The sequence below is a fragment of the Crotalus tigris genome, unplaced genomic scaffold (genome assembly GCF_016545835.1).
Source record: "Crotalus tigris isolate CLP2741 ecotype Arizona unplaced genomic scaffold, ASM1654583v1 scf7180000018323.1251302, whole genome shotgun sequence".
In the NCBI taxonomy this organism is placed as follows: domain Eukaryota; kingdom Metazoa; phylum Chordata; class Lepidosauria; order Squamata; family Viperidae; genus Crotalus; species Crotalus tigris.
In genome coordinates, this window is record NW_024096943.1 from 552,501 (window position 1) to 579,834 (window position 27,334).

The 27,334-nt window shown below is 39.9% G+C and overlaps 1 protein-coding gene and 1 long non-coding RNA gene across 2 annotated transcripts in view; one reads left to right on the top strand and one right to left on the bottom strand.

Moving 5' to 3' along the window:
- Nucleotides 1–27,334, top strand: part of LOC120311167 (LIM homeobox transcription factor 1-alpha-like) — a 96,491-nt gene that overhangs the window by 34,811 nt on the left and 34,346 nt on the right. The window lies entirely within an intron of this gene.
- Nucleotides 1,224–25,767, bottom strand: LOC120311168. Its single transcript, XR_005557541.1, has 3 exons — nt 25,484–25,767; nt 3,555–3,623; nt 1,224–2,485 (listed from the first exon to the last, which is right to left on the bottom strand). It is a non-coding gene; the product is annotated as an uncharacterized LOC120311168 (long non-coding RNA).

A 27,334-nucleotide genomic window follows, 5' to 3' on the forward strand; every position in this document is an offset into this window, starting at 1 on the left:
AATTATAGACAATAAAAATTTCACAATGCCATTAAGCAACAAGGAGAGAGAGAGAGAACGGAAGGATTTTTAAAACCTGTTAAGAAGCAGCCACAAGAGAAATTAGCCATTTTATCTCTCAGAAAGGAATTCATAGGTCAGAGGCCAATTCGGAGAAATCTCTCAGTTGGTCTGTCCATTTTACTGATTTTGAGCAATAGTTACTTGAAAAGGTGGATAGTTTCTTTTCATTTTCAGTTACACTTAACGGTAAATGGAATTAGTACTGAAGCTGGACTGGGGTTAAATCTATTCCATGAACCCCTAAAGCAGAATAATGTGTGCATCTACCATCCATCTCCAAAGTATGATATGTTGTTTTGAAAGGAGAGATCTGGGGCCCTCCATTGGCAAAAGGCCTGATGAGAAAGGAAATGCAGAGACAGCACACCCGTCTTCTGAGAAGTTTTGGGGAAAACATTGCACATTACTCAGGAGAGTTCTTTGACTCTTGGCAGGCTCCTTGAACAGTTCTCTTTTAACTGTCCAGGCTTATCTTCCTTTTCAGAAGAGAGAGCACAGCCTCCTCCCAAGGAATGACGCAAAGCTTTGGCAGCAGGTTGGGACTGGGGTAATAAAAATACCAGCATTTGCCCACTTCCTACTGATGCATTGCCAGAGGTCACAAGAGAGAAAGAGAGATGTAAGAATATACAAACAGGGCTTTCGTTGCCTAAACATTTAAAATAGCTTTACAGGAAAGAACTCGGGTATTTTAATACATCATAAATTGAAGACAGGTCAGTGATGGTGATGAAAGAAAAGGCTGAGGGTGTCATGGGACAGATTCATATCCTGGACTGATGTTTGGACTGTAGACTTAAAGAAAGATCGAGATAAACTGGATGGGGAGGCTGCTAGAAAGGATTCTGAAGGCATCAAGGGCTGCAATTTGGTTGGGCCCTGTCACAGATTGGGCACAGTCAATCCCTTTAGACTCCATGGATATCTAATAATAGATCCCAGATATGCAATGTGATTCTTTCTTTCCCCATATTTACATGCTGATTCAATCAGAATAGAGCTGGAAGGGACCTTGGAGGTCTTCTAGTCCAGCCCCCTGCTCAAGCAATAGACCATATACCATTCCAGACAAGCAGCTATCCAGTCTCTTCTTGAAAGCCTCCAGTGATAGAGCACATACAACTTCTAAAGGCAAGCTGTTCCACTGTCCCACTGTTAGGAAGTCTCTCCTTAATTCCAGGTTGCTTCTCCCCTTGACTAGTTTCCATCCATTATTTTTTGTCTTGCTTTCTGGTGCTTTGGAAAATAAATTGATCCCCTCCTCACAGAGACCGTCTTTAACGTATTTAGATGAATCAAAATTGGTTTGCTTAGACTGTTTGGACTATATAACTGATCATATTGTATGAGGCAAATGCCAATATCTCCTGGGAAATCTCTAGGCAAATATATCAAGGTTTTAGTGAACTTGAAAGATAGAAGGGATACATTAGCCAAGGCAGGCTGAATTCTATTGCAGAAGCCATTTTACACCACCACCACACCACCACCCATGTAAACATGAGCTATATCTGAATTCAGGACTTCACTAAAATGGGTTGGTGTGATTGTCACTTTGTATTAATTAACAGATTTTTTTGGTTTTATTTTCTGGGGACTCCCTCAGATCCAAATTCATTTATTTGTATTAGACACTGCAGGCAATCTCTGCTGGCCATCAAAGGGCTTCTTGATGATGGTCCTCCATGTTAGTCTAATGCTTAGATGTTCATTTCCTAAAGGATGGAAATCTCCCCAGTTATATTCCAGGGAGGCAAGCAGTGCATAGTTTGGACTTTAGTGATCTGTGTCCTTGTGAACTCTGCCTGAAAAGATAAATTTCTTAGTGCTCTCCCAAGAGAACCATATCATTTAGGTAAATAAAACAGGAGATGTCTCATCCCACTAGATTCAAATAAATGAATGAAACATACTAGGTATGCCTATTCAAACATAAAACCTGACTTGCTCTATAATAAGTGACCAGAAGATTGCAGCTTATCAGTTTTCATCACACTCAGTGCCATGCTGGGCTTTATAGAGCTGAAGGGAGCAGAGGAACAGAACTTCTACGATTATTATTACTGCCATTTTTGGTTACCTTCCTCTTGTAAACAAGGAAATAACGTATATCGGTTTCAGAAGTGGTTTCATTTTGTCCCAGCTTGAAGGTCATGGCAGAGTACAGGGGACCATTTAGACGAAGATCTACAGCTCTATTAGCATTCCCCCTTCCCAATTTCTGCCTCTGGGTCTTTCCCACATCAGCTTTTTGGGGTGGTGTAAAAAAAAAAAAAAGCAGCCTCAGCCATTAGAAGAGCAACAGGACAGGAAAATCCTCTTCGGAAATTGGCATTACTTCTTCTGATTTCCAAGGGAACAATCTGCGGAATCACCTGCTTCCTAGGATGCCATCCTAGCGGCCATAAAATCACAGTAGAGCCTAAAAAAAAAGAATATAAGAATAGCATTCCAATTGACAAATATACAGTAACTGTTACCAGAGACCTGAAAGTATACTAAAGCACTACCCCAAAAACTGATTATGAGAATGAGAGAGCAGAGAGCCTCCAAAACTAGAGTGTTCGGTATTCTTCCTTAAAAGCTATCCAAATTGGTGGACATCACTATGAGACACAGAAGCAAATTCCACAGGTTAATGAAGCACTGAAAGAAGAATTCGTTTTTTTCTGTGCTGTCTCCTACATCTATCTTCACTGGAAGAGCCTGTATTGTTATACTATGAAAGCAGGGGTGGCGGGGGGGGGGGGGGGAATACACACACACACACACACACACACACACACAAAACACCTCTCTCTCTCTCTCTCTCTCTCTCTCTTACTTTTTTCCACATTATATATTATACAGAGATTAAATAACAAAAACAATACAAGTTCCAAGAAATGGCAAGCAAAGGAAAAAAAAGGAAATGAAGTAAAACAAGTTAAAATGGAGGAAGATATATAGCTCAGTGATGCAGCATCGAGATCCATTGATAACGGGAAAAGAATATGGCTAATTAAAAATTTTTAAAACAAAATAATTGTTGGTTTCACCAGTAGGAAACAGCATAAAGGGGTTGCTGGACTGTGTAAGAACAAATAACATACTGCCTCTTATTATGTGGTTGAGCCAGATATACACGTTTGGTAAAAACCTGGGGCGATATCTGCTCAGTCTTCAAATATGATGTGAGAAACGGTTGCAACAAAGGTTCTAAATTGTTCTAGACCAGGGGTCTTCAACCTTGGCCCTTTTATGACTTGTGACTTCAACTCCCAGAATTCCTCAGCCAGACACACTGAGTTGGGCTGAGAGTAATTAAGTCCAAGGCCTGAAAATGAGCTTAAATCCCCACTCCTAAGCCGATATTTCACCCTTACACCACCTTGAACATGCATGATACACCTCCATCAAATAAAACACAAGGCAAACTTGGCAGACTAAGGAAACTGAGATTCAAAAATCAAATAGTGAGATTTATTTTTTTTATTTATTTACTTACTTACTTGTTTATTTATTATTAAAATTGTTTGCCATCCATTTCACCACGAGATGACTCAGGGTGGCTTGCCATGCTAAAAAAAAGTAAAACAATACAAAATACATGTATATAATAAAAATAACACACTATAAAAATACAAATGATCAACTATAACTAAAACATGGAGAGGGAGGGAGGGAGTAGGATGAGCAGGGTGGTGGTGGTGAGAACTGTTTTAATCCATTAATCATCTCCAGTGAGATACCCCACCCATTGGAGCCCTAGGTCAACTGGCAGAGCCAGGTCTTCAAGCTCTTGCAAAAGGTCAGGAAGGTGGGAACTGACCTCACTGGGGGGTGGTGGTAAGGGGGACACAAGGCATTCCAAAGGGCAGGAGCAACAGCAGAGAAGGCTCTTCTCCTGGACCCCGTTAGCCGGAATTCCCTGGTCGACAGGGCCATAACATGCCTCCTCTGTTGGCATGCAGGGGGGAGGGGGGCAATCCCATTGGCATGAGATGGTCTATAGAAAACATTTGGCAAGAATTGGCTTTTGTAACAGCAGGGCTGTCCCTCCCAGCTGCTGTGAATTATGTGGCATCATGTTGGGCATGGCAGCATTAAATCATGGAGATAATTATGATTTTTCATGCCTTCTAACTACATCTGCAGTGTACATAATGCTGGTGTATGCTGAGTCGATCCCTAATATTGAAGCCCAGCAGTCAACTGTATCTATTTAAGCAAGAATATTGCTATGAGTGCCCCAGTTCCCCAAGCAGTGAGAAGTTCCAAGAGTAGTGCTTCCTTTGTAAGGAGAAATCTCTAGAGACTCTCCCCCCCCCCCGCCTCCCGTTCCACTTCCAATGTTTGGCTATATTTACAATTATACAACTTGACTCCACAGTTCAGCACTTTGATAAACCAACTGATTCATTGCTTTGCATCTGATCTCCAAAGAGATACCTTCTACCGCCAGACAATTTCATTTTTAAAATCCTGGTTCAATTCTCTCTTGTCCATGCCCAACTCTTATTTCTTTTTTTCTTTCATTTTGCATGCAGATAGTTTGCAAAATGCTAATTTTCCATGGACTATATTTATGATCATTCTGAGCTGGTTCTTCATAATTGCTGAAGACGTGACGAAGATGGATATGCTCTGATTTTCAAGGAATGTAACCTAATATTCTGATCCCTTTAAGAATCTTTCGCCCTAACCTCAGCATCTTTCACAGTAATCCTATGACAAATATACTTCATCCTGCAAGTAGTGAGTTCAAATGTTAAGTCAAAGGTTTGACATAAATGTTGGGAAATACTCTCTGAGCATGGCAGAATCCTGACTAGTGATTTGTATGGCAACTGTAATCCATCTACCTTTCTGCCTAACAGTATTGAGGACAGGCATTATATCATCACAATGGTGCCTGGATGATGTCAGACGATGCTGTAAGTCAGCAGTGGAGAAATGACCTTTGTGATCTATTTGCAGAGCAGAAATCTTTTTGGAAGGTGGTGTGGTCCACTTACTTGGGATTGATGGCTCTCCAAGATGCTCTAGCATCAGTAGGACATTAAATGTTAGAATTTATGTGATTCTAAATTTGCAGGTTAGAGAACTATTGAGATCTCCTTAAATATTATAATATATTTCAGGCTAATGCAAACTTTTCAAAATCTACCTATTTTCCTTCTTTCCTTCTTTCTTTCTTTCCTTCCTTCCTTCCTTCCTTCCATCCATCCATGGGCAAATCAGTAGTGCAAATGTTTGTCTCCTTTAGTCTAACAGTACTATATATCATAACTATTTTCACTCTCAGTCATGAGTTGGCTGTCTATACACATCATAATGAGGCTCCATATCTAATGCTAAGTCATAAACTATGGTTTGCAGATTTCAGTGGCTGGATTCATGCAATATATTAAATCACAATTTTACCAGCCTATAGCTTAACAGTATATGAAATTAAGTGGCTTTTAAGGAACAAAAGAGGGCTTGAGCTTTTTTTTCTTGCTGTACTCTTAGAATCAAATTACCTATGGGAGGTAATGTGGTATGTTCTACTTTCATGATCTAGATTTAAATCTACCCAATTCACAAAGTTTACTAGATAGCTTCGTTCCCCCCCCCCCAATTTTCTCTCATCTTCATTCTCTAGCCTACCTCTGTGAGTTTTGTTGAAAATAAAATGTTAATGGGAGAGCTGCATATAAGCTTGTTTCCTCCTTGGAGGAAAGGCAGGATATCATGGTAATAAATATATGATACTCAATCACATAGATATTTTTTCTGAGATTAAAACAAAAACCTAACGCAGCTGGAGGAAACTGTAGTCTAGAGCTAGAGTTTACAAAGAGAGACACTTATCTTTTTTTTTCCCCCTATTGGATCATTTTAGTGATCAAACTCGCCCCAAGAAAAATCAAGCAAGATGCAGTTGCTCCTTGCTGTATACAGTGCTGGTTTTATAAATGCAGTCAATTAAATGCATGAACCTCCCCCTAGATTGGACTGTTTGTCCACCTAGCCCATTATGGCTTACTCTCGTCAGCACCAGCTCTCTAGGATATTAGATCTTCCTCGTCACCTTTTCTCTGCTCCTTCAAAATGGAAAGGCCACCTGGGCCTTTTTTTTTGGTCTACAAATCTTGCCGTTCTCTGCTTGACCTGATTCCCTTCTGGCCCTTGATTCTACCAATTTGGGGAGGGGGTTGCAAACAAATGGGTCTGCATTCCATTTACAATGCTCCTACAGAGCTCCTATAGAAGCTTCTCGGCACTGCTCATGTGTCAGCCAGGATGAATCAGGTTCGAGCCAAGTTCACCCCGGACAAGCAAATCATCTCCACATGGGACAGACAGGAGGGAAGGAGGCTTCTTGGCAGCAGAGGGCCGCCATTCAGGTCCTTCGTGACAGCTCCTCGCCATCCCCCGCTTTTGCCTGCTCTTCCATAAAACCAGACTTCAAAGCCAAACAAGGGTGTCCAGGATGGAGGAGCCGTAAGGGCTTTATCATAGGGCCAGGCAGGCACGTTTCCTCCCTTTATGAATGAGGATTTACAGGGCAGGTGCCCGAAGTCAGTGGCCAGGTTTGCTGGGGGGGAGGAGAGGAGAGCAGGCCAAGGATTGGGGGAGTGGGAATGCTTGAGGGGGGGAACCCACCAAAAAAAAACCTTGGAACTGCAGGACCTGAGCACAACATCCATCTTCTTCTTAACATTTCATCTTTACAGCAACAGGCTTTTCCTTCCCCCGCAGCCAGCTGCAGCTGTCAACTTATCTATCTCCCCCCCCCCACAAAAAAACAACTTGTAAAGAAGGCTTTTAGCAAAAAGGTACTGGTTTTGGAGGGGTTTATTCAAGGAGTGAGGTTTATTGGTTAAGGAAGTGGTCAGTAAGAAAGCAAATATTTTTTGGGGATGGAAACATACATTCAATTCTTCCGCTGATTTCTTCAACTAGAGTTAATAAAAAAAAAAGACCTTTCTGGAAACACTGGAGAACCCCCGCTGGTCAATATACAGCAATCTTTGGTCAATCTTCTCAGATGCATTGGACTAAAGTGCCCTTAAACCCAATAGTAAGCCAGGAAGACTGAGAGGTCTAGTTGGAAGATATCTGGAAGTCCTCAGGTTAGGGAAGCTGGTTCAGATAATTCTGAACTATAATCTTGTATCCTAGCCTAACTATAATCTATAATCTCTCTGGATTTGAAATGGATGCTCAAAATTAGAACCAACATTAAAAAGACACAACAAAAGATGTTCTTCCTGAATGAACTTAGGAAGTTCAAATTGCCCCCAATAGCTGCTTTGTTGCTTTGTTGCTTTGCATGTACACTGAGAGCTTTTTCACTCCTTGTTTGTCAAATCAATTATTCTACTCTACTCTATTCTACTCTACTGTACTTTGCTCTACTCTACTCTGCTCTACTCTATTCTCTGTTGTTTGTATTTCTATAACTGTCTGATTTGGTATAGCAACCAAACAGGTCAGGTACAGACTCCAACAGATAGTTAAGATTGCAGAAAGAATAATTGCAACTACCGTAGCTTGCCTTCCATAGCAGACCTGTATATTGTATGGGTCAGGAGGGCTAAGATATCTACAGATCCCTCACATCATGGACATAAACTGCTTCAATTCCTTCCCTCAGGTTCTAGGGCATTGTATGTCAAAACAACTAGATACAGGGACAGTTTTTTTCCTTGTTCCATCACTCTGCTGAACAACTAATTCTCTCAGTACTGCCTAATGCCTATTAACTCTTGTAGTGTGACTGTAGTATTATTATTTATCCTTCTTATTATCTTCTTTACTCCCCCCTTTTCCCCTTTTATTGGGATGGTGATGATAACGATGATGTTTTGCATGTGTACTGAGTGCTTCTGTACCAGAGACAAAATTCCTTGTGTGTCTAATCAACTTGGCTAAATAAAGTATTCAATTCAATTTAACGATCTAAAGCACTTACAAAGCAGTATTCTATGTCTTGAACTAAGCTAACTAGAAGGAAAAAAGGAATAAAACTTTTTATGTTCTTTAAATTTCTGCAGAATAGTATAATTTCATCACCAGCATCATTTTTACACCAGTGCAAAAGCTGCATCAGTCCAAATCCTCTTTTCCACTGGATAGAACTTGTAGCACCTTCAGAGTTAATCCATTTATTATGGCAATTTTCTCCAACAAAGGAGTTTCAGAAAGAGACTCCAAGACTATAATAGCTCAATTAGAGTTAATAATTAAATTTGGCTCTGTTAGTTTGGACTTGAATGAAAACAATAGCCTCTTGTCTGACACTAACTAATTACTGCCATTGCGAATGCTCATTGTGCATGTAAATTGTAATAGGATGCTTTGCTATTCCCAGTGTGCATCTTTACATTTATTCTATGCGCTCTGGGTATACATGCAGTAGTATATATTGTACCAATTTTTCTACTGCAAAACAGGCTTTCTACTTCAATCTCTGCTTTATTCTCAAAATGCTTAAAAATTCTTTAATTTTTTTCTGGTGTATTCTATTGTCGTTGGGGAGCAGTAATGTTACTAGCCTAGCTTCCCATGGTTCCTGATCTGAAAAAGGCTCAAAAGAGACAGTCTTTCTGATGCCTCCACTTGCAATTTAATTGAGGTGTTGAATGGAAGGAGACTGTACACTGCTGAAGAGATGAAGGCATATGAAGATGAGTTCATGTATTACATTAAGGCAGATTTGGTTTTCAGAATGGTAGCCTAATTTCCACACAATCTAAATCAGGAAACATGGTTGATTGACTAGTGCAGGGGTAGGCAACCTTGGCTCTTTTATGACACATGAACTTCAACTCCCAGAATTCCTGGCTCAGGAATTCTGGGAGTTGAAATCCACGAGTCATAAAAGAGCCAAGGTTGCCTACCCTTGGACTAGTGCTAAGATTCACAACACACTAGACAAACCCAAACCAACAACATTATGATCCAAGGGGATTTGGAAACATGATAGCACATTCACACACAATCTTGAGAGAAACGGAAAAATCTCATATGTTACCCATGAGAATTCTACTTATTCTTTTTTTTTTAATTGAATCAAAGGAAAGTAATAAAAATTGCATGTACAAATGCAGATTAAAAAAAACTTTTTTAAAAGTTCTGTGCTGATCAAGGTTTATACCTGTTTAATCTGGTGGACTTTAATACATTCATGGATAAATTATATAGATATAAAGGATTATAATTCTGATCATTTTTATCCATATTAATTAAATTTACGAGATAAATATAGCACATTGCCTATTCCTGCTTTGAAACCTCAAGGGTTACCAGTCTGTCTTTTCTCCTTGCAAAGGCCATGCACCACCTATTTTCTGCTGCTCTTCTTCACCCTTAGCTTTGCCTAGGAATCCTTAACTTTGCTGCTCCTCCTTTTCAAAGGAAGACTTGATGTATAGTGACAATTGCAGGTAGAGAGTACCAGCATCCCTTCTTCACCTTTGTCTTCATTTTAATGCCCACTTATGATCTTTTGTTTGATCAACAAGGTTGTCCTGTCTAGCTGGAAGCAACTTAATCTTTATAACAGGAATGTTGCAACAAGAAGTGAAGGAGCCTTCACTTGTCTAATCCCACACTAAAAGCAAAGCCAGAAAAAAAAATTTAGACCAAGTGTTTTTTTAAAAAAGAACCATATACATAGCCCCCTCCCCATTTCTGGGTTAGGCGTTTGAGACAAGAAAGATTAGGGTAAGACAAACCTTCCTTTTTTTCTCTTGAGTCCCCAACATTGTTCAAACGCTTTTTAATTTTCTCCACTTAATCCACTCAAGCACATTTATGATACGGATAGATTTAACAAATTGAACAGGAAGGGTCCAAAGCTTTGGAAGTCAGTGTGGACAACACCCTACAAAATAACTTCCCACATGCAATTTTCTTATTGAGAAAGGCAAAAGAAGAATTTGGGATCAATGAAGAGCAGCTTTTAAAGTTAAAAGGGCAGACAATTGTGGCATGATTAATGCTTAATATTAATTATTGCATCCTTCTTCCAGTAGCAGTCTATCTCTTTGCTCTTACTAGACTTACTTAATGAGCTTTAAAGACCAACGGGAATTAAAAGGTGAATCCAATACTTCAAGGACTCTACCATAGCAAGGGAGAACCCAGTCTTTCTTGCAAAACAACACCAGGAACAGAAAAGGGCAGATTGCATTAAAGAAGGCATCCCACATTTAAAGTGGTTCCCCTTAGAAAGGAAATAGAAAATGATTATAAACATTCCTGCTGGATGGCCCACCTCCCCACCTTAATAGTTTTGGGTTGCCAACTTCAACTGAGATACTTCCCAGCTGAGGGGTTTCCTGCTCCCAAATAAATGTGTGGATGTGAAAAGGTATGGATGAGTAGTTGGGTATAAGTCTGCAAAAGTGCAAAAAAGAGTAGGGTTCTTTAAATAACTTCAAAAAATAGATTTATACTAATTAACTATCAAGAAACATTGCTAGCTTCTAAATATAACAGACTAACAGAGTTGGAAGGGATCTTGAAGGTCTTCCAGTCCAGCCCCCTGCTCAGGCAAGAAACCCTATACAATTTCAGACAAATGAGTTATCCAATCTTTTCTCAAAAATCTTCAGTGTTGGAGCACCCACAACTTCTGGAGGCAAGTCATTCCACTGATTAATTGTGCCAACTGCCAGGAAATTTCTCCTTACTTCTAGGCTGGCTTCTCTCCTTCATTAGTTTCCATCCATTACTTCTTGCCCTGTTTCGGAGAACAGGTTGATCCCCACTTCTTTGTGGCAGCCCCTTAGATATTGGGACGCTGCTATCATGTCACCCCTATATGGCATGCTTCTTATAACATTAGTTAAACCCCCCATCTGATTACTGTATTCTAATTTCCTCTCAAGAAATATCCCCATACAGAGAGCCAGATTATATGCATGCACATTCCCTTCCTTATTCCATTGCTTCTGCAGGAAACTGCCTCTGGACCTGATCTTGCTTAGCAGAAGGAGAGAGCAGGAAATAAAGCATTTTACGAGGAAGAGCAAGGCATTGTTTGTCTCTTGGCTCAGCCAAGATGAGAGTGGAGGGGAACATTTCGTAGCAACAGCCGACTTCTTAATTGTACTCTGGGCCCATCTGAATGTGTCATTTATATATTTGCCTTGATTATGAAGTTTGCCTTTTAATGTTCTGGGCTCTGTCAGTCTGCCAAACAGGGTGAACAAAGAGAGGGATAAAAGGATGTCTAATTAGCATCATTAATCATAAGCTTGGTCGAGGGAGGGGGAGATTTTTTCCCCTCCCCTTGAATACAGTGTGATAGCAAAAGTTCCTGAGACATGAAGAACAACCTGAATTGTTGTGATTAGATAAAGAAACTGGCGGTAGAAATTAATATTCTTGTTTAGTGGGCTACTTCTCTGCAGCCTTCGTGTTTTCCTGAATGTATAAGGAGGGGGGGGCAATCATTTGGCCATGATTTATTTATTTAATTTATATGCCACCCATCTAACTCTGCAAGATGATGATGATGATGATGATGATGATGATGATGATGATGATGAAAAATGTATATCCCTTGTTCAGATCAATGTGTCCATGCCCAAGAAATACACCATGAAGATACTGTACGCACATTTCAAAACATATTCAAACATTTCCACCAAATGTTTCATCAAGCCATAACATTTCATTACCAAGTATATCGGAATCAGTCTGAAGATAATAAGGATGAGTTTGCTAAGAAAATAGTTTTATCAGTTCAAGGAGCCCGGTAACTTCCTTGTCTAGAAGCAGATTGTAGATGAGATTCAGCAGTGAGTAAATGGAATTCCACATGAATAATACTATTTATCTCCTTCCTCCTGCAGTCACCGTTGCCACTATGCCATGGCAGTACTTTAAAATCTGTTCCAGTGGCTCTCCCATTCTCAGCTGCTGCAGGGAGAATGTGATTCTGTTCAGCTGAGAAGGTTGATTCCATTGCCAGACAAACACAAGTGAATCTTAATCTATAATGATGCGTATCAGCAAACAACCTTAGAACATCTTTGGGGCTCAGAAAGAGACACACAGGGTTCTAGAAACAGAACTGATCATTAAGGATGGCCTTCTGTCCAAAGGGCTACATTTAGTTTACCTATTTCCTACACTTGACATTGAACTCACTCAAGCTGCTTGTGGTACCCATTTTCAAAATAGAATATTCAGAATACAGTAAGAGTTGGAAGGGACCTTGGAGGCCTTCTAGTCCAACCCCTTGTTCAAGCAGGAGATCCTATTTCCTCCCCACCCACCCACCCCGCCGCCGCCCAATCTCAGAGCTTATCTTAGAACTCAGTAACTTCTAAGGCAGGACTCAAAGTCTTATCCTAAGCCAGGGATCTCCAAACTTGGGAACTTCAAGACCTGCGGACCCCCAATTCCCAGAACTCCCCAGCTGGGACTTGAAGTCCATAAGTCCCAGTTCCCAAGCCTGGAGACCCCTTTCTAAGCCAGCACCTTCCCCATAACACCAAACTGGCTCTTTATATGTAAAATTGGGCTAGTGTGTGTGTGTGAAATCGAGCCAACCTTTTCTTGGACTTACTAAATAAAATTCACTTTTCCTTAAATGGGCTTTGAGTTGCCTTTTCCACTGCAAGAGGCAATTCTATGGAAAGGAGGGGCTTACAAACAATTCCCCATTCAAATGGTGGGCAAGTGGAAAGGCCCCAACACCCCTTGATTTTTTAGCCATGGTTCCCAATTTTCAAAATTGAACTTATCTGCAGGTGGCTCCAGGAAGAATCAGTCCAGGGAAAAGGGATTCCCAGCCAACTAACTCCCTGAGGGAGGATTGCAATGGATACACTCATATTTCATTTTTGTGAAATGCTGGGGGCTAAAGCCAAAAGATGGTGCTTTTTCCTCCAGATACTAAGGCTGCTCTCTTTGGAGATGGTCTTCCAGAACACAGTACAGTAAAAACTGAATTCTTCTAAATGGCCTTGGGGAATGATTATGTGCCTTCTCTTCTGAAACTAAGCTTTATTAATTTGTTTTATTGGTTTTGTTTATTGCAGATTTTCTATCTGGTTTTTTTTTACTTTATTGAGATTGTAATGGTTTTATTGTGCTTTTTACCCTGCTGTAAGCTGTTGTGAGTTAATTATCATTCAGTGGCATAAAAGACGATGTGACTAATTGATATATTGATCCCAAATTGATTAATCCAGCACGCTGCAAACGCAATTCCTTTTATGGCAAACTTTGTTAACTTGTAATGCTACTTTTAGTGAGAGAAGAACCAGAACTTCTACGTGCAAGCAGGGTTTTATTTTACTTTTTTAGCAAAGACTTGGAAAAGAAAAAGAAACACAACACTTTGCTACACCACACTTTGTTGGGTGATTAGATTCAGAAGGTATGGTATATTAGGCTTGTATTGTTAGACTTATTAAACACTGCAGTGTTTTCCATGCAGTTGAACAGTATGAATGTTCACTCAGAAGTTTATCATAAGCTTGCAACTGTTTATTTGGTTGTGTTAAAATGCAAACCTGACAGGAAATGGATTGAATTCAGATCACCATTCATTATTCTGGGTAACCTTGAGTCGCTCAGGTTCTTTCATTAAATGTACCCCACCAAGTCAGTAGGAGGAAAATGGAAGAAGAGTATATATATATCTGCAGGCCTGTTTGGATAAAACTGGGATTTTCAATAGTATTGTTTTTATGGCTTCTAGTCACATTATCACCTAAGAGCAGCTAGATTACATCTTATCTAAAATTTAGGTTCAGTGGAGAACTGGGAAATAATCTGGAAAGTTCCAAATATTTGCAGACCAGACTTTAGCAGGGTGGCCAAATTTGGTCCCTCTTATCACCATTCCAGCAACCACAAGGAAGTTAACACCAAATTTGCAAGGAAGAGAGAAAACTAATTGTTTCTACATCTGAGGCAATAACAGTGCAATCCTATCTCTGTTGCCTTGAAGAAAACCTATTCAGGTCAGTGGCTTGACTTCAGAGTAGGTATATGCATTGAACAATGAAGAAATACAAGGCAATTGTCATGGATATAACCACATAGATAAGATTTTTGCTCTGAATGCTTTTCAGAGTTGACACTCACTTTGTTCACTGGGCTTAAACTCAGGTTCCTCCCACCCACCCAATCCTACCACTGTGCCTCAAATGCAGTTTCTTCTTTCTGCTGCCTACTGCACTACTGATTGTACTGTTGTGCTTTAGGCAAAATGAGTGGCACCTCCTATCCATCACTGCCTTGTTGAAGCTTCTTTTTAATCGTATTTGTTTGTTGTGCTCTTTGCTGTGCAGTCACTTTGCATTAGCCTGTTTGCCAGAATACAAGGTAGGCAGTAATGCATTTAGGCCATTGTTAGCACTGAACATCATGATCCTATGGGAGGGGAGATTCTCTGCTTGCTTCAAAATTATCTTAATTACGTTTACCTGTCCATAGGGTTGGGGCAGGAAAGGTGTTAATGGTGAAGCATGAGACCTATCGCCCTCTCCCACAGATTTGCCCTGATGTAATCAGGGGGATAGAGTAGGATTTCTTCATGTGCGCAGGTCAAGAAGCCAGTTTCTGTAGAGAGGAAAACTTGGTTTGGGAGATGAAGGTCATTTAGAAAGTGGATATAGGAGAAAGAGAAGAATTCCAATACATCTAAAATGGAAAAAGTAGATTAGTTCTTTCATACTTTTATCCTAAATTAAACTACTATTCCAAGAATGCTATTTATCATGTCTATCTATCTATCTATCCTTCTATCTATCCTTCTATCTATCCTTCTATCTATCTATCTATCTATCTATCTATTATCATCATCATCATTTATATAATGATAGATTAAAATGTTTACTTCTGCTCTTATTCAGTTGTTTCAGTTGCAATCAGAATTTCAAAGCAATTCTGGGTTCAGAGTTGGACTGATGGAGATTTCATTACCTAAAAAGAACATTCAGAATGACATTGTGTGTGTGTGTATGCCTTTCTCTCTGTGTGTGTCCCTTAACATTCAAAGCTGTTAGAAAAGTTACTTGAAGAAACTGAAGATGGAGCTGTAGATACTTAAAAGAATCTCAGTTCCTAAAACCTGCCAGAAGTCCCTCTCAGGGAATTGTGATAATAAAAGAAATAACTTTACACTTAACATTGATCCTATGCTCAGGGCTGTACAGTTTTCAGATGAGGAACTTTAACTCTTCTTTCCTGAAAACCTGTCACTCAAGACAGGATTTCATTCAAGAGAGGATATATAGTGTTAGAAGTTGGACAACAAAGTTCAAGACGAGAACACTATCATATAAAAGTGGTGCAAACTCTCAAGATGGATAGAGTAGATGCTATTTAAACATCCAATGGGTTTTAAATATTATTTATTAATCATGTTCTCACCTCCTCTGCCTCTCAGGCATTCAATATAAAATAAAAGTGCAATGAAAACTAAATGAAAAAATTTAAAATAAATGAATAAATATTTGAATATAGACACAATAATGATTTGAATAATCAAGAATGAAATCATCCTTTAAGCCCAACTCAAAACCCTAAAACATAATTTGGAGAACCTGTCTGATATCTCTGCAGAAAGAGTTCTTGCTATGAGTACAAACTGAAGCAAAGGCAGCCATCTCTCGGAGCTCTCCGATGTCCTAGAAAAATTGTCCTGCACTGCTGATCAGTTCTGACAAGATACTGCTCAGTATATTCTGGTACTGCTAATTCATTGGGTTTCACAAGTTTGCTCATCACAACCCAAAAGAGATAAAACAATGTTATTCTAAAAAAAAAAAAAACCTTGCAAATTCATCTCTCTTGCCTGCAGACACTTTTTCTATCCATCTTTTCTTGTATTCTGAATAGAGGTGCCAAACAGGAGTCTTCAAATACAATATTCACAGGGGAAATTGGACACTTTTCCACTTTTATCATCACTGTACAGATTTAAACTTTTGCCCTCGCCATTTAATGGCTTTGCTCAGTTTCTCAATGGTTTTTCTAGAGCAGGGGTAGGCAACCTTGGCTCTTTTATGACTTGTGGACTTCAATTCCCAGAATTCCTGAGCCAGCCATGCTGAGGAGAAAGGAAGAGGCTTCCAGGCTGAGCCATGCTGACTCAGGAATTCTGGGAGTTGAACTGCACGAGTCATAAAAGAACCAAGATTGCCTACCTCTGTTCTAGAAGAACAAAGTCCAGTCTCCACATCTGCCCCTCATCCAGGGGCCGAAGTGGCATGCTATGGCTTGCAGATATGTCTTGCTACTGGAAAGAAGGGAGGAGGGTCTTCTGGAATGTAGCTATGATTGTGCTCCAAAGCTTTCTCTCATCCAGATTAAAAACAAATTGATAAGATTAGCCACCAACCAAAATGAGTACAGAATGTAACTATTGTGAAATAAAATTTCTGCCCTCTGCGTATTCATACTGGTCTATGGCCTGTTCTAATGCTGGTTAGGGGCAAGGGGTTTTTTGGGGGGATCACAATCAGCAAAATGATGGATGGTGCATCATAATGCAAACCCTAGCTTAGGCATGTCAAACTCGCGACGTCACGTGATGTTGTGTGATGTATTGGGACTGTTTTGCCATTGCCAGCAATGGGATGGGCGCGGCTTCCGTGTGACGGTCCGGCCCACGGGCCAGCAATTTGACACTCCTGTGACTGTTGTGAACCTCTGGGCAACACTCACACACACTCAAAAGGGGCAAGGCTTGCAAAACTCTGTCAATCTTCTTGCCAATTTGAACTTCCTTCACTAGTGGCTAAGAAAAGCAAAATATCCTGTCACAGGTGCTGCATAGAAAGAAAATACAAAGGATAAGGGAATGATTTGAGCCTTTAAACCCAAATAACATGTAATTAATTATTATTTTCATTCTTTACAGCTAAAGAAACTAGCAGAAACGTAACATATGCAAACAATATCTACACTACTACCCTCCCACCTTTGGCAAGAATTAATGTACAAATAAACAGTGTTACTGTTTATTCCACATCATGCCTCTTTTATGTATTTAGGATACTAGCTCCTAATACATCAAGTAGCTGCGATGTATCATAAACTAGCTTTAGTAAATGTTATCCAAACATCCTCTGGATTTTGTTGCCTCCATATAATGATTTTTGCTGCAACTTTTAAAAATGCACATTTCTGTATCCTGTATGGTTCTAGACATATCCCATCACTTGGTAAAAGTCATATCTGTTGAGATTGGATACACAAATATTGTGTTAAAATACCACTTAAAACTGACAAGAAATGAGCAAGAAAATAAATGGTCATCTGGTTGTTAGGTTTCATCCTTGGGAGAAGCATCCTCTCCTACTCATGTTCTTGCACTTCTCCAGCCTTACTGTTCAGTGTGCTTACTGTATCATTCAGGAATTTGCAATATAATATTTCCATATGCACATAGTCCTCAACTTACAATCAGCCTACCCATTATGGCTGTAAGTCATATCAATCGTAAAGCAGGTGATCACCTGACTGTCCCAATTTTATGATCTTTTTTCTGGTACACCGGTCCTTAAATGGATCCATTGTTTATAATGGGGTGTTTTTGTTAAAAACCTAAAGAAAATCCCGGGTTTTAGTAAAAACATTTGGGACATTGCAAATAACTGTAAAAGCAGGGCGGTTGCTGAATGCCTAAAGTCTGATCACATGATGGGGGGACAACAGTCAAGACTTCAAAAGCTGGTTTTAAGAATCATTGGGGGGTAGGGTGTCGGTTACAGTTGCTATGCGGTTGCCACACATCATAAGTAAGGATCTATCTGTACATGTACACATACATGCATGCATACACACCTATCTGACATTACACTGTTCTGTTTTGGGGCAATCAAAGTTCTAAGTGCTCAGAAAAAGAATAAGAAATAGTCAGCCAAAGAAAGGAAAGACACAGAGCAGAAAAAGAAAGAAAATATAGCTAAATCTAGTTTGCATACAGATGCTTTGCATAATTGTTCCCTGTTATTTCTCTATGGCGCCTTTCTATTTTTTACAAACTATCTTTGCTTCCATCACAACCATATACAATTCCTATACCACCGGTGCAAATTTCAATATGAATTGACACAACCTGAACTAAAGTTCAGAACAGGTAGTTAGTTTTCCTTCAAATGTTAGAATTTATATATGCGCACTTTAGTTGGCAGGGTGATATTTCTGCTTTTTAGTATGCTGTCTAGATTTGCCATAGCTTTCCTCTCCAGGAGCAAGCTCAGCATGACCCAGAAGTAAACATAGGCAAGAAAGGTTCCAGAAACACCGGAAGAACTGCAAATGGCCTCCCATCTGGCTTATCCTCCTCTTTTCCAAACCAGAAATCCTGCCTCACCTCAACATCCTCCAATCAGAGCAGTAAGAGCATCTGCTCGCTATTGTTTCAAAGAACAATCCCTTTTACGCTGTTGTATTTCATTTCACTTAATAATCCTTTCACTTGTATGAATAAAGTAAAAACCATAAAGGGAAAGTAAAGTAAAAACTGCAATTAGCACAGTTACTATCGGCAAACTTTCTCAGCAATTAACAATCACTCTGTTGTTTTTTCAACTGTTCTGTAGCTGTACTGGGTGAAGCTTTTACATAAAGAATTTTAGAAATGTTCATGCTGATAGTAAAATCAATCTAAAGCGTTCATGGTAAAAATAAATTGAATTGAACGTGGAAATGGATAATGTTGGTTATCAAATCATCAAGACCAGTATTGCACTTAGGCAGGGAGTTTTCATCAGTGGGTGTAGGATCCAATCTAGTTTTAGGATGTTCCTATCATTCATTCATGTCTCTAAGATACAAACCTAATAACCTTCTTCATCTGTACAGAGCTAAGTCCCACTAAATTCTGCTGTATTTGTTGTCATGTAACTTGATATAGTTGCCATTTTTTCCCCTTAAATTCTGAGGTGTACTCTAATTCTATCTTTTTCCTCCATCCTTGTACATGGATTTTCCAAAAGAAAAATAGTTGAACTTTTGCACTGATGAGGAAACTAGAAGCAAAGCAATAAGATTATTCTTAGGAATATTGCCTTTTTGCCATGCTGTATCCTTCTTTTCTGCAGCTAAAACCAAGTTCCTTCAACCTTTGCACCTGACTCATTTCATCAGCAAACAGTGACATATGTTTGTGTGCACCCACAAACACATATACACACATTAACCTACACATATAAACAGTCTATTGTTTTAGCAAGGCATTCTTTTCCTCCAGCTATCTTTTCTGGAGTCTTTTTTTTAAAATCATAATAATAAGAAATTAAAACCAAAAACAGTGCAGACTTTAATCTAAACCCTCCCTGGTTCTTTCTTTTTTTTTTAAGTCAATATTGCTTTCTTTTTTGTGCATCATATCTAATCTCTCTTCTCCCCCCTCGACTCCCCCTCCAAAGCAAAATTTAATTAAATAATTCTAATGAATGTTTAATGATGTTCTTTTGTCATTATTAAATCTGTAATATAGAAAAGAAGAAGCCAGAGTCTCGCCACCCCTTTCTTCGTCTAATCTTCCCCTCTCTCACTGTCCTCTCTCTGACAACGGATGGCATTCAGGACCGCAAACAGGAAATGAGAAAAGGAGAAACAGGATATTGAGTTTGAATACTATCTGGATCAGTAATATCACCCCTAGCTACTAAGGGAAAGGAGCCTTTCCTCATGCCGAGAATATTAATATAGCCCACCGCAGCTTGGCACGACACAGCTAAGAAATCAATAGGAATTGATTAGCTAAAACAGAAATGTTCATAACTTGGAAGATATTCTAGGCTAGCTTGGATGACTCCCATAGCCGAGAGCTTGCAATGTGTGTATTTTGGTTAAGGAAAATAGGTAGCAAATCACCCCGGAGAATTGGTGAGATCAATTTTTTCCTCTCACTGACTAAAAAGGGAAATCAGTGGGACAATAAGGACTGAAAAGAAACGGGGTTTTAAAGCACCGTCTGTAAAATTAAAAAAAGTTTATTTTAAAACAAATTGGCTTGTCTTTTGATTGCCCTGTAGAAAAGAGGAACAATTGCTTGGTACCTGGGAGTCATCATCATTGTTTCTCCAAAGGTCGGTTATTGTAATATGTCAAGTATTCGCATCACTCCCTTTATCTTTTTAGACATACTTCTGAACATGTAATGAAATTGGACTGGAATTTAGATCAAACTCCAGTGGTACTCAGAGCTGCCCAGTGTCTAGCTTGTTCTGCGAAAAATCCTAATAGCCTCGGAGTTTGATCTAAATTCATTGACATATTTGTCTTGGATAGGATTGGTGGAAATGTGTGAAACAGACAAATAAATTTAGTATGTTCCTATCCATTCATCTGTGTCTCTAAAATACAAACCAGTAACCTTCTTCACTGGGGAAAAGGGGCAGAGAAAGTAAACGGTAACAATAGAACAGCCTCACCTAAACACCTGAACCCATTAGACACATAGTCAAACACACCCAGTTTCTAAAGGCACTGTAATTTAGTTGTAAATATCTTTTGACATTCTCCCAAAACTTTCAATATTTGTTAGGTTTTTAAAAACTTTTACGGAGGGCCACAACCAAACATTTGTGCTTCAAGCATTACTGAATTTTACTGAATATTCTGCTTTCAGTGAATCTATTTTCAAATGATCCTTACACAAGAAGATATTCTGGGGTTTCTGTAGCCACACAATATGTTAATTTTCTCATGCTAACTACACTATCCTGCCCAGGATCCACACCAAAAGTTCAAATCTGGGCCCTGTGGTTGAAGAGAGAGTGGCATAACCTCCCTCTGTCCTTGACTCGTGACCTCAAATTGGCCACCTGTAGCTCACTGGACATCAGCAGGAGGATGACAATCTTTCTCTTGGCTGGAGGCCATATGCTGGGAGAGAACATCACTTTCAAACAGTTGGCTAGCTCCTCCAGAAGAAGGTCAATCATTCACTTGGTCTTAGGCAGCAAGGAAAGGCACTGCAGTCAGCCATGACTGCTCCCATCCATCTCTAATGGTCAGCCTAGGCTCATTCACATTATTTTTATACACAACATAATAAAAAAAGAGACAGGATTTCCATTGCTCAGTCATAGGTACCGTGTTCCCCCCAAAATAAGACCCAACCGGAAGATAAGCCCTAGCATGATTTTTCAGGATGCTCGTAATATAAGCCCCATTCCCAAAATAAGCCCCAGTTAAGATCATCAGCCAGATGGACGCATTTAATACCGTATTTCCCTGAAAATAAGACCTAACCAGATAAGCCCTAATGTGTCTTTTGGAGCAAAATTTCAAAAATTTAGAATAAAAACAGAATATAGCAAGTTGGAAAGATGCTAAAACTAATTACAAAATATACACTAAGCATGTTTATTGGTTAAAAGTCTTTGAAAAGACATATCTTTGCAGATTTCCGAAACACTGGAAGAGTGGGAGCCCAATGCAACTCCCAGGGAAATTCATTCTAAAGCAGTGGTTCTCAACCTGTGGGTCGGGACCCCATTTGGGGTCGAACGACCATTTCACGGGGGTCGCCAGACACGGCTGTCCGCCATTTTTTTCCCCTTTTCTTTGGCCACGCCCCTGGCACCTGGTGATGTATAAGTGGTTGGGGGTCACCACAACATGGGGAACTGTATTATGGGGTCACGGCATTAGAAAGGTTGAGAACCACTGTTCTAAAGTCTTGAGAGCTGAAGAGAAGATCCTCACCTGACTAGCCAGAAATGGAAACACCTGATAGCAAAAGTATTTGGCACACTCAGCAGCTGCTCAGATTCATGAGGAAAGAGATGGTTCCCTATAGTTAGGCCTTCAACCATCGAGGGCTTTAAAGGTTACTTCTGATAGTTGAAGTGTTAAATTGTAGCCAGGAAGCAGCTGGCAATCACACAGGTCTTCCAATTCAGGCATCATATGATTCCAATATCTTGCACCAGGTAGCAACCTAATTGCCACATTTTACTCCAAGAGCAACTTCTGAATACTTTTTCTAGAGGAGACCCACATTGCAACCAAGCTGGGAAATAATCCATATGGAAGCTAATTATCACCAAAACTAATTGGCTCAGACAGAGATGCAGCTGGCACACTAAAAGTGATGGTATGAAGGCACTCCTTGCTCCAGCTGCAATCTAAGAATTTAGTGAGAGTGAGATTGCAAATACTGTGTGCTTTTTTCGGATGAAGTACAACTTGTTTCAAAACAGGCTGAATCTGAGCACCTCATCTGATTTTGTATGTTTCGATTGCACCTCAGTTTTGTCTGGATTTAATTTCTCCTTATTCTTCCTTTCATTATTGAATTTAGGGAATGTTCAAGAATGTTGGCTGTGGTTTGTTCTCCAAGCTTGTTTCAATATAATTTCTGATCATTTCATTACCAAACTAGGTAACATCAGCAGCAGCAGGATTTTCTTGTCCTGTTCTCCTTAGCTTATAAACGTCTGGTGTGCCAGTGTGGTCAATTGGTCGTGCGATTGGTTGTTTGTTTGGAGCTATACTTGAATTCTGAGCAGCTGATTGGCTTTCTTGTTGATTGGCACTTCAAATGATCTGGTTTTTTGCATATTCATATACTGGATCTAGATCAGGACTGCATCATAGCGAAACCACACCCACCCCATTGCCAGCAACGGCAAAAAAGTTGTGATATGTCACAAACATCATGTGATGTTGCAAGTTTGACACCCCTGATCTAGATCAATATGCTTGTTAATTGCTCCTTTGGTTGAATACCAGGCCTCAATAAATTCACGTCTGTTCAAGAATATTGATTATTTATTTGAAATTGAATGATAAGAAGCAGTAGAGTTGAGCATCATCAACACAAAAGGTAAAGGTTTCCCCTGTCCAGTTGTGTCCGGCTCTAGGGGGTAGTGCTCATCTCCATTTCCTAGCCAAGGGAGCCAGGGTTGTCTGAAGACACCGCCATGATCATGTGGTCAGCATGACTATAAGCTGAAGTGCACAGAATTCTGCTTATTTACACTTGTGTGCTTCAAACTGCATACCTCACTTCAAAACTCTGGATCACTCTCACCAGTAATTTCATGAAAATGTTGAACACCACAAGATATAAGATGTATTTTGAGAAGCACTATAACTTAACATTCTAAGTATCTAAGTATAGTCCTTCAGCATCATCCTTGGAATCAGTGGTGGGATTCAAATATGTGAACAACCGGTTCTCTGTGTGGATGCCGCTTCTGGAAGTCCATTCTGGGCCTGGGCAACAAAAAATTAGCTATCGGTTAAGCCAAAGTGGTGCGAACTGGCTGAATCTCACCACTGTTTGGAATGTTCCGAAGGCCCGGGCCTGTCAAAAGTAGGCCCAAGGCCTGGCTAGTCCAGGCAATCTAGAATGGCAAGATTATCAAAAGCTATGGAGAGATCCAGGAAAATTATCAGGGCTGTACAGATAACCCTTGTTTAATGACTGCCTCATTTAACAACCAGTTGTAGTTACAACAATGATGAAAAAGTAACTTTGTGACTAATCCTCACATTTAGAACCTTCATGGGTCTACATAAGAAAGGAAGGCTGAAATATGTTCACAAACACAGTCATGGTTTCATTTAGCAATCACTTCGCTTAACAACTGAGCTGCTGATCCCAATTGTGTCATTCAACCAGGACTACCTGTATTGAGGCTATGCAGGATCTGGTGTAGAACATCCATCAAAACAATTTCAGAACTAAACCTCTGCTTGAAATGAAGCCATCACCTGATTGAAAAAAACCCCCCAAAATCTCAATCATGCAGTTGTGTCAGCTACTGCAAGGCCACCATCACCAATTATTCACATAGAAATGAAGGCTGCCTTGTAAATAGACAGGTCTTCCAAGCCAAGGAAAAGGGACTTTGGTGCAGGTCTTCCTATATGCTGAAACTCTCTTGGGTATAACTGTTGCAAAATAATAATTGCATAATTATTGTTCAATAATTTGCACATTTCAAAAGGGGTAAAAGAAAGCATTTTAACCTTTGCTGGTGGCATCCGGAGCCATATATTTTAGTAATCATGAGGCAAGTATTTAATTTTATAAAAGTACTGTACAACAAAGCAACTTTATTAAAAGAAAATTATTGCAAAATCCCACCCCCTCTAACTTTGATATTTAACTCATAAGATCAAATCTACTGGTAGAAGGCACCTCTACCTAAACCAGTGGTTCTCAACCTTTCTAATGCCGCAACCCCATAATACAGTTCCCCATGTTGTGGTGACCCCCAACCACTTATACATCACCGGGTGCCAGGGGCGTGGCCAAAGAAAAGGGGAAAAAATGGCGGACAGCCTTGTTTGGCGACCCCCGTGAAATGGTTGTTCGACCCCAAATGGGGTCCCGACCCACAGGTTGAGAACCACTGACCTAAACAGTAGGGACCTGTAGCTTATTTGCACTAAGAAAATAAGAGAAAGAAAACAGAAATGGAGAAAATAACTTATTTTCAGACAATCATTCTGTGCATACTAAGAGTTTTGAATTGCAACCATGTGGTCATTAATTCAGTCAGATATCATGAAGCACAGTTTCATTACATAGGATAGAGTTCAAAGCCCCCAAAATCTATTATCTTAAGATAAAGTGATGGCCACCAGCTTGACATCTTAGAAGAAGACCGAAGGAATCTATAACAAAGTCTAATAATGCCTGTGGGAAACAGTAACATTGTCAGGGATTTTTTTTCCCTCAGATTTGCATTTTTTTTCTGCTTTAATTTGTTCTATCCCATTTTTGCATCATATGCATATTGTGATATATGCACATTTATAAGAATATTTCCTAATAGCTGCATTTTCCCCAACAATTTCTGAAATATCATTTGGTTTGGTACACATTTTTCCATAATCTAGCATTTTTGTGGGATATGACCAGGCTGAGCCTGAGGGAGGGGGGTCAAAATCATCATCAGCCTTGAGTTCCTTTGCGCCCACAAGAGACCGAAGTCCAGTCCACCTTGAATTCCCTTGACTATTATCTACTATCAATTTGCCTGGACTATCAGTAGTTCAGACTCTTGTAAAGAGAGCCTGTTAGTGTACAAAAAAACCTGTAATCATTTGAACCTCTTTACACCCTGATTTCTTAAGCCCGACATTTTTACATGCATTGATTTGTGAACTGTGTCAGAAAATTCAGGAAAACATCAATAGGGGCACAGCCAGTGAAATTATTTCTCCATTCCTAATAGTTACTTATCATTATGCCTACTGTGCAGCAATTTGGTCTCTAAAGGGGGCTTCATACTAGCTGGGAGTGCAAACCTCGAACCTGTCTGTAACCCCCCCCCCAAGCAGTTGCATCAATCTCTGGATTTCTATGGTAATTCCAGAAGGCACCCAGAGGCATGAAAAGGCACAAGTGCTTTAAGGCAAAGGTAGCCCTCAACTCAGAACCGTTCACTTAACAACTGTTTGAAATTACAATGGCATTGCAAAAAAAAAATTGACTTACAACCGGTTCTCATACGTATGACTGTCGTAGTCAAGCCATCAAAATTGTGTGCTTGGCAAGTGGCGTGTATTTACAACGATTGCAGTGTCCCCAGGATTGGTGTGGTAGCCATTCGCAACTTTCCCAGCAGGATTCTAACAACAAAGTCAATGGTGGTGGGGGGGAAGAGCTGGATTCACTTAGTGACCACCTGATTCACTTAACAGCCGCAGCAATTCATTTATCTGTAGCAAAAAAAGGACATAAAATTGGTTGTGACTCACCAAAAATTCTGGTCCAAACTGTGGTCATAATTTGAGGACCACCTATATTCTAGAGAGATGGTAGGCTAGGAAGACCTTTTTACAAATCAAATCCAAATTGCTGCAAGAACCTAAACACTCCAGATAATAACAATAACAAGGAGAAGGAGACGGAGAAGAAGAAGAAGAAGAAGAAGAAGAAGAAGAAGAAGAAGAAGAAGAAGAAGAAGAAGAAGAAGAAGAAGAAGAAGAAGAAGAAGAAGAAGAAGAAGAAGAAGAAGAAGAAGAAGAAGAAGAATAAGAAGAAGAAGAAGACGAAGAAGAAGAAGAAGAAGAAGAAGAAGAAGAAGAAGAAGAAGAAGAAGAAGAAGAAGTCGTCAATTGCAAAAGGTGGCCGTACTAGGAACTGCTTCCATCCTGCGACGACATCTGTAATACCATCAAACATCCACATCTGCCTATCCCAGGTCCTGGGTAAGGACTCGATAGGTAGACAAAATGCCAAATCCAGTCTGAACATCTGGCTGACTGTGCGATAATCGATAATAATAATAATAATACTGGAGCACCACTTGAACACCATTGGCATTGACAAATTCGCTATTAGTCAATTGCAAAAGGCGGCCTTATTAGGAACTGCTTCCATCCTGCGACGATATCTGTAATACCATCAAACATCCACATCTGCCTATCCCAGGTCCTGGGTAAGGACTCGATAGGTAGACAAAATGCCAAATCCAGTCTGAACATCTGGCTGACTGTGCGATGATCCATAATAATAATAATAATAATAATAATAATAATAATAAATAATAATAATAATAATAATAATAAAAGTTGGAAGGGACCTTGGAGGTCATCTAGTCCAACTCCCTGCTCAGACAGGAAACCCTATACCATTTCGGACAAATGGCTGTCCAGTCTCTTCTTAAAAACTTCCAGTGTTGGAGCATTCAGCGCTTCTGGAGGCAGGTTGTTCCACTGGTTAATTGTTCTAACTGTCAGGAAGTTTCTCCTTAGTTTTAGGTTGCTTCTGTCCTTGCTTAGTTTCCATCTGTTGCTTCTTGTCCTGCCCTCAGGCCTTTGGAGAATAGCTTGACTCCCTCTTCTTTGTGGCAGCCCCTGAGATATTAGAACACTACTATCATGTCCCCCCTCGTCCTTCTCTTCGTTAAACTAGATAGTAAGGCCTTAAATTCTAGCTGCCGTAGGACAGACCTGGCCGCATGCTGTTTATTTCCTTTCTGGATTGTCTGCTTGGCCAGTTGAAAATGCAGTGGAAAAAGAGATCTCTGGTCTGCTTTGGCTTAAACGGAGCCTATGTAGGAACACGAGACACGTGCATTTTGGAGGTTGCTGGAGGCAAAGAGGGAGCCTAGTTTTGACTCATGCATTCATTATATGCATTAAATTTACTTTTGCAGATGAAGGTTTGGGGAGGGGGGGGCTGCAATGGAAAGATTTGTATCTCCAGCCGTTCATTTGAAAAGGATAGAAGAGTATATGCTGAAAACAGATATGTACAGTTTTTGTTTGGGGGGGGTTGTTTTTTTTAAAGTGGATAGGTTAGAATTAAAGGTGTGTTCTGGGTTTAAGAATTGTATTGCTT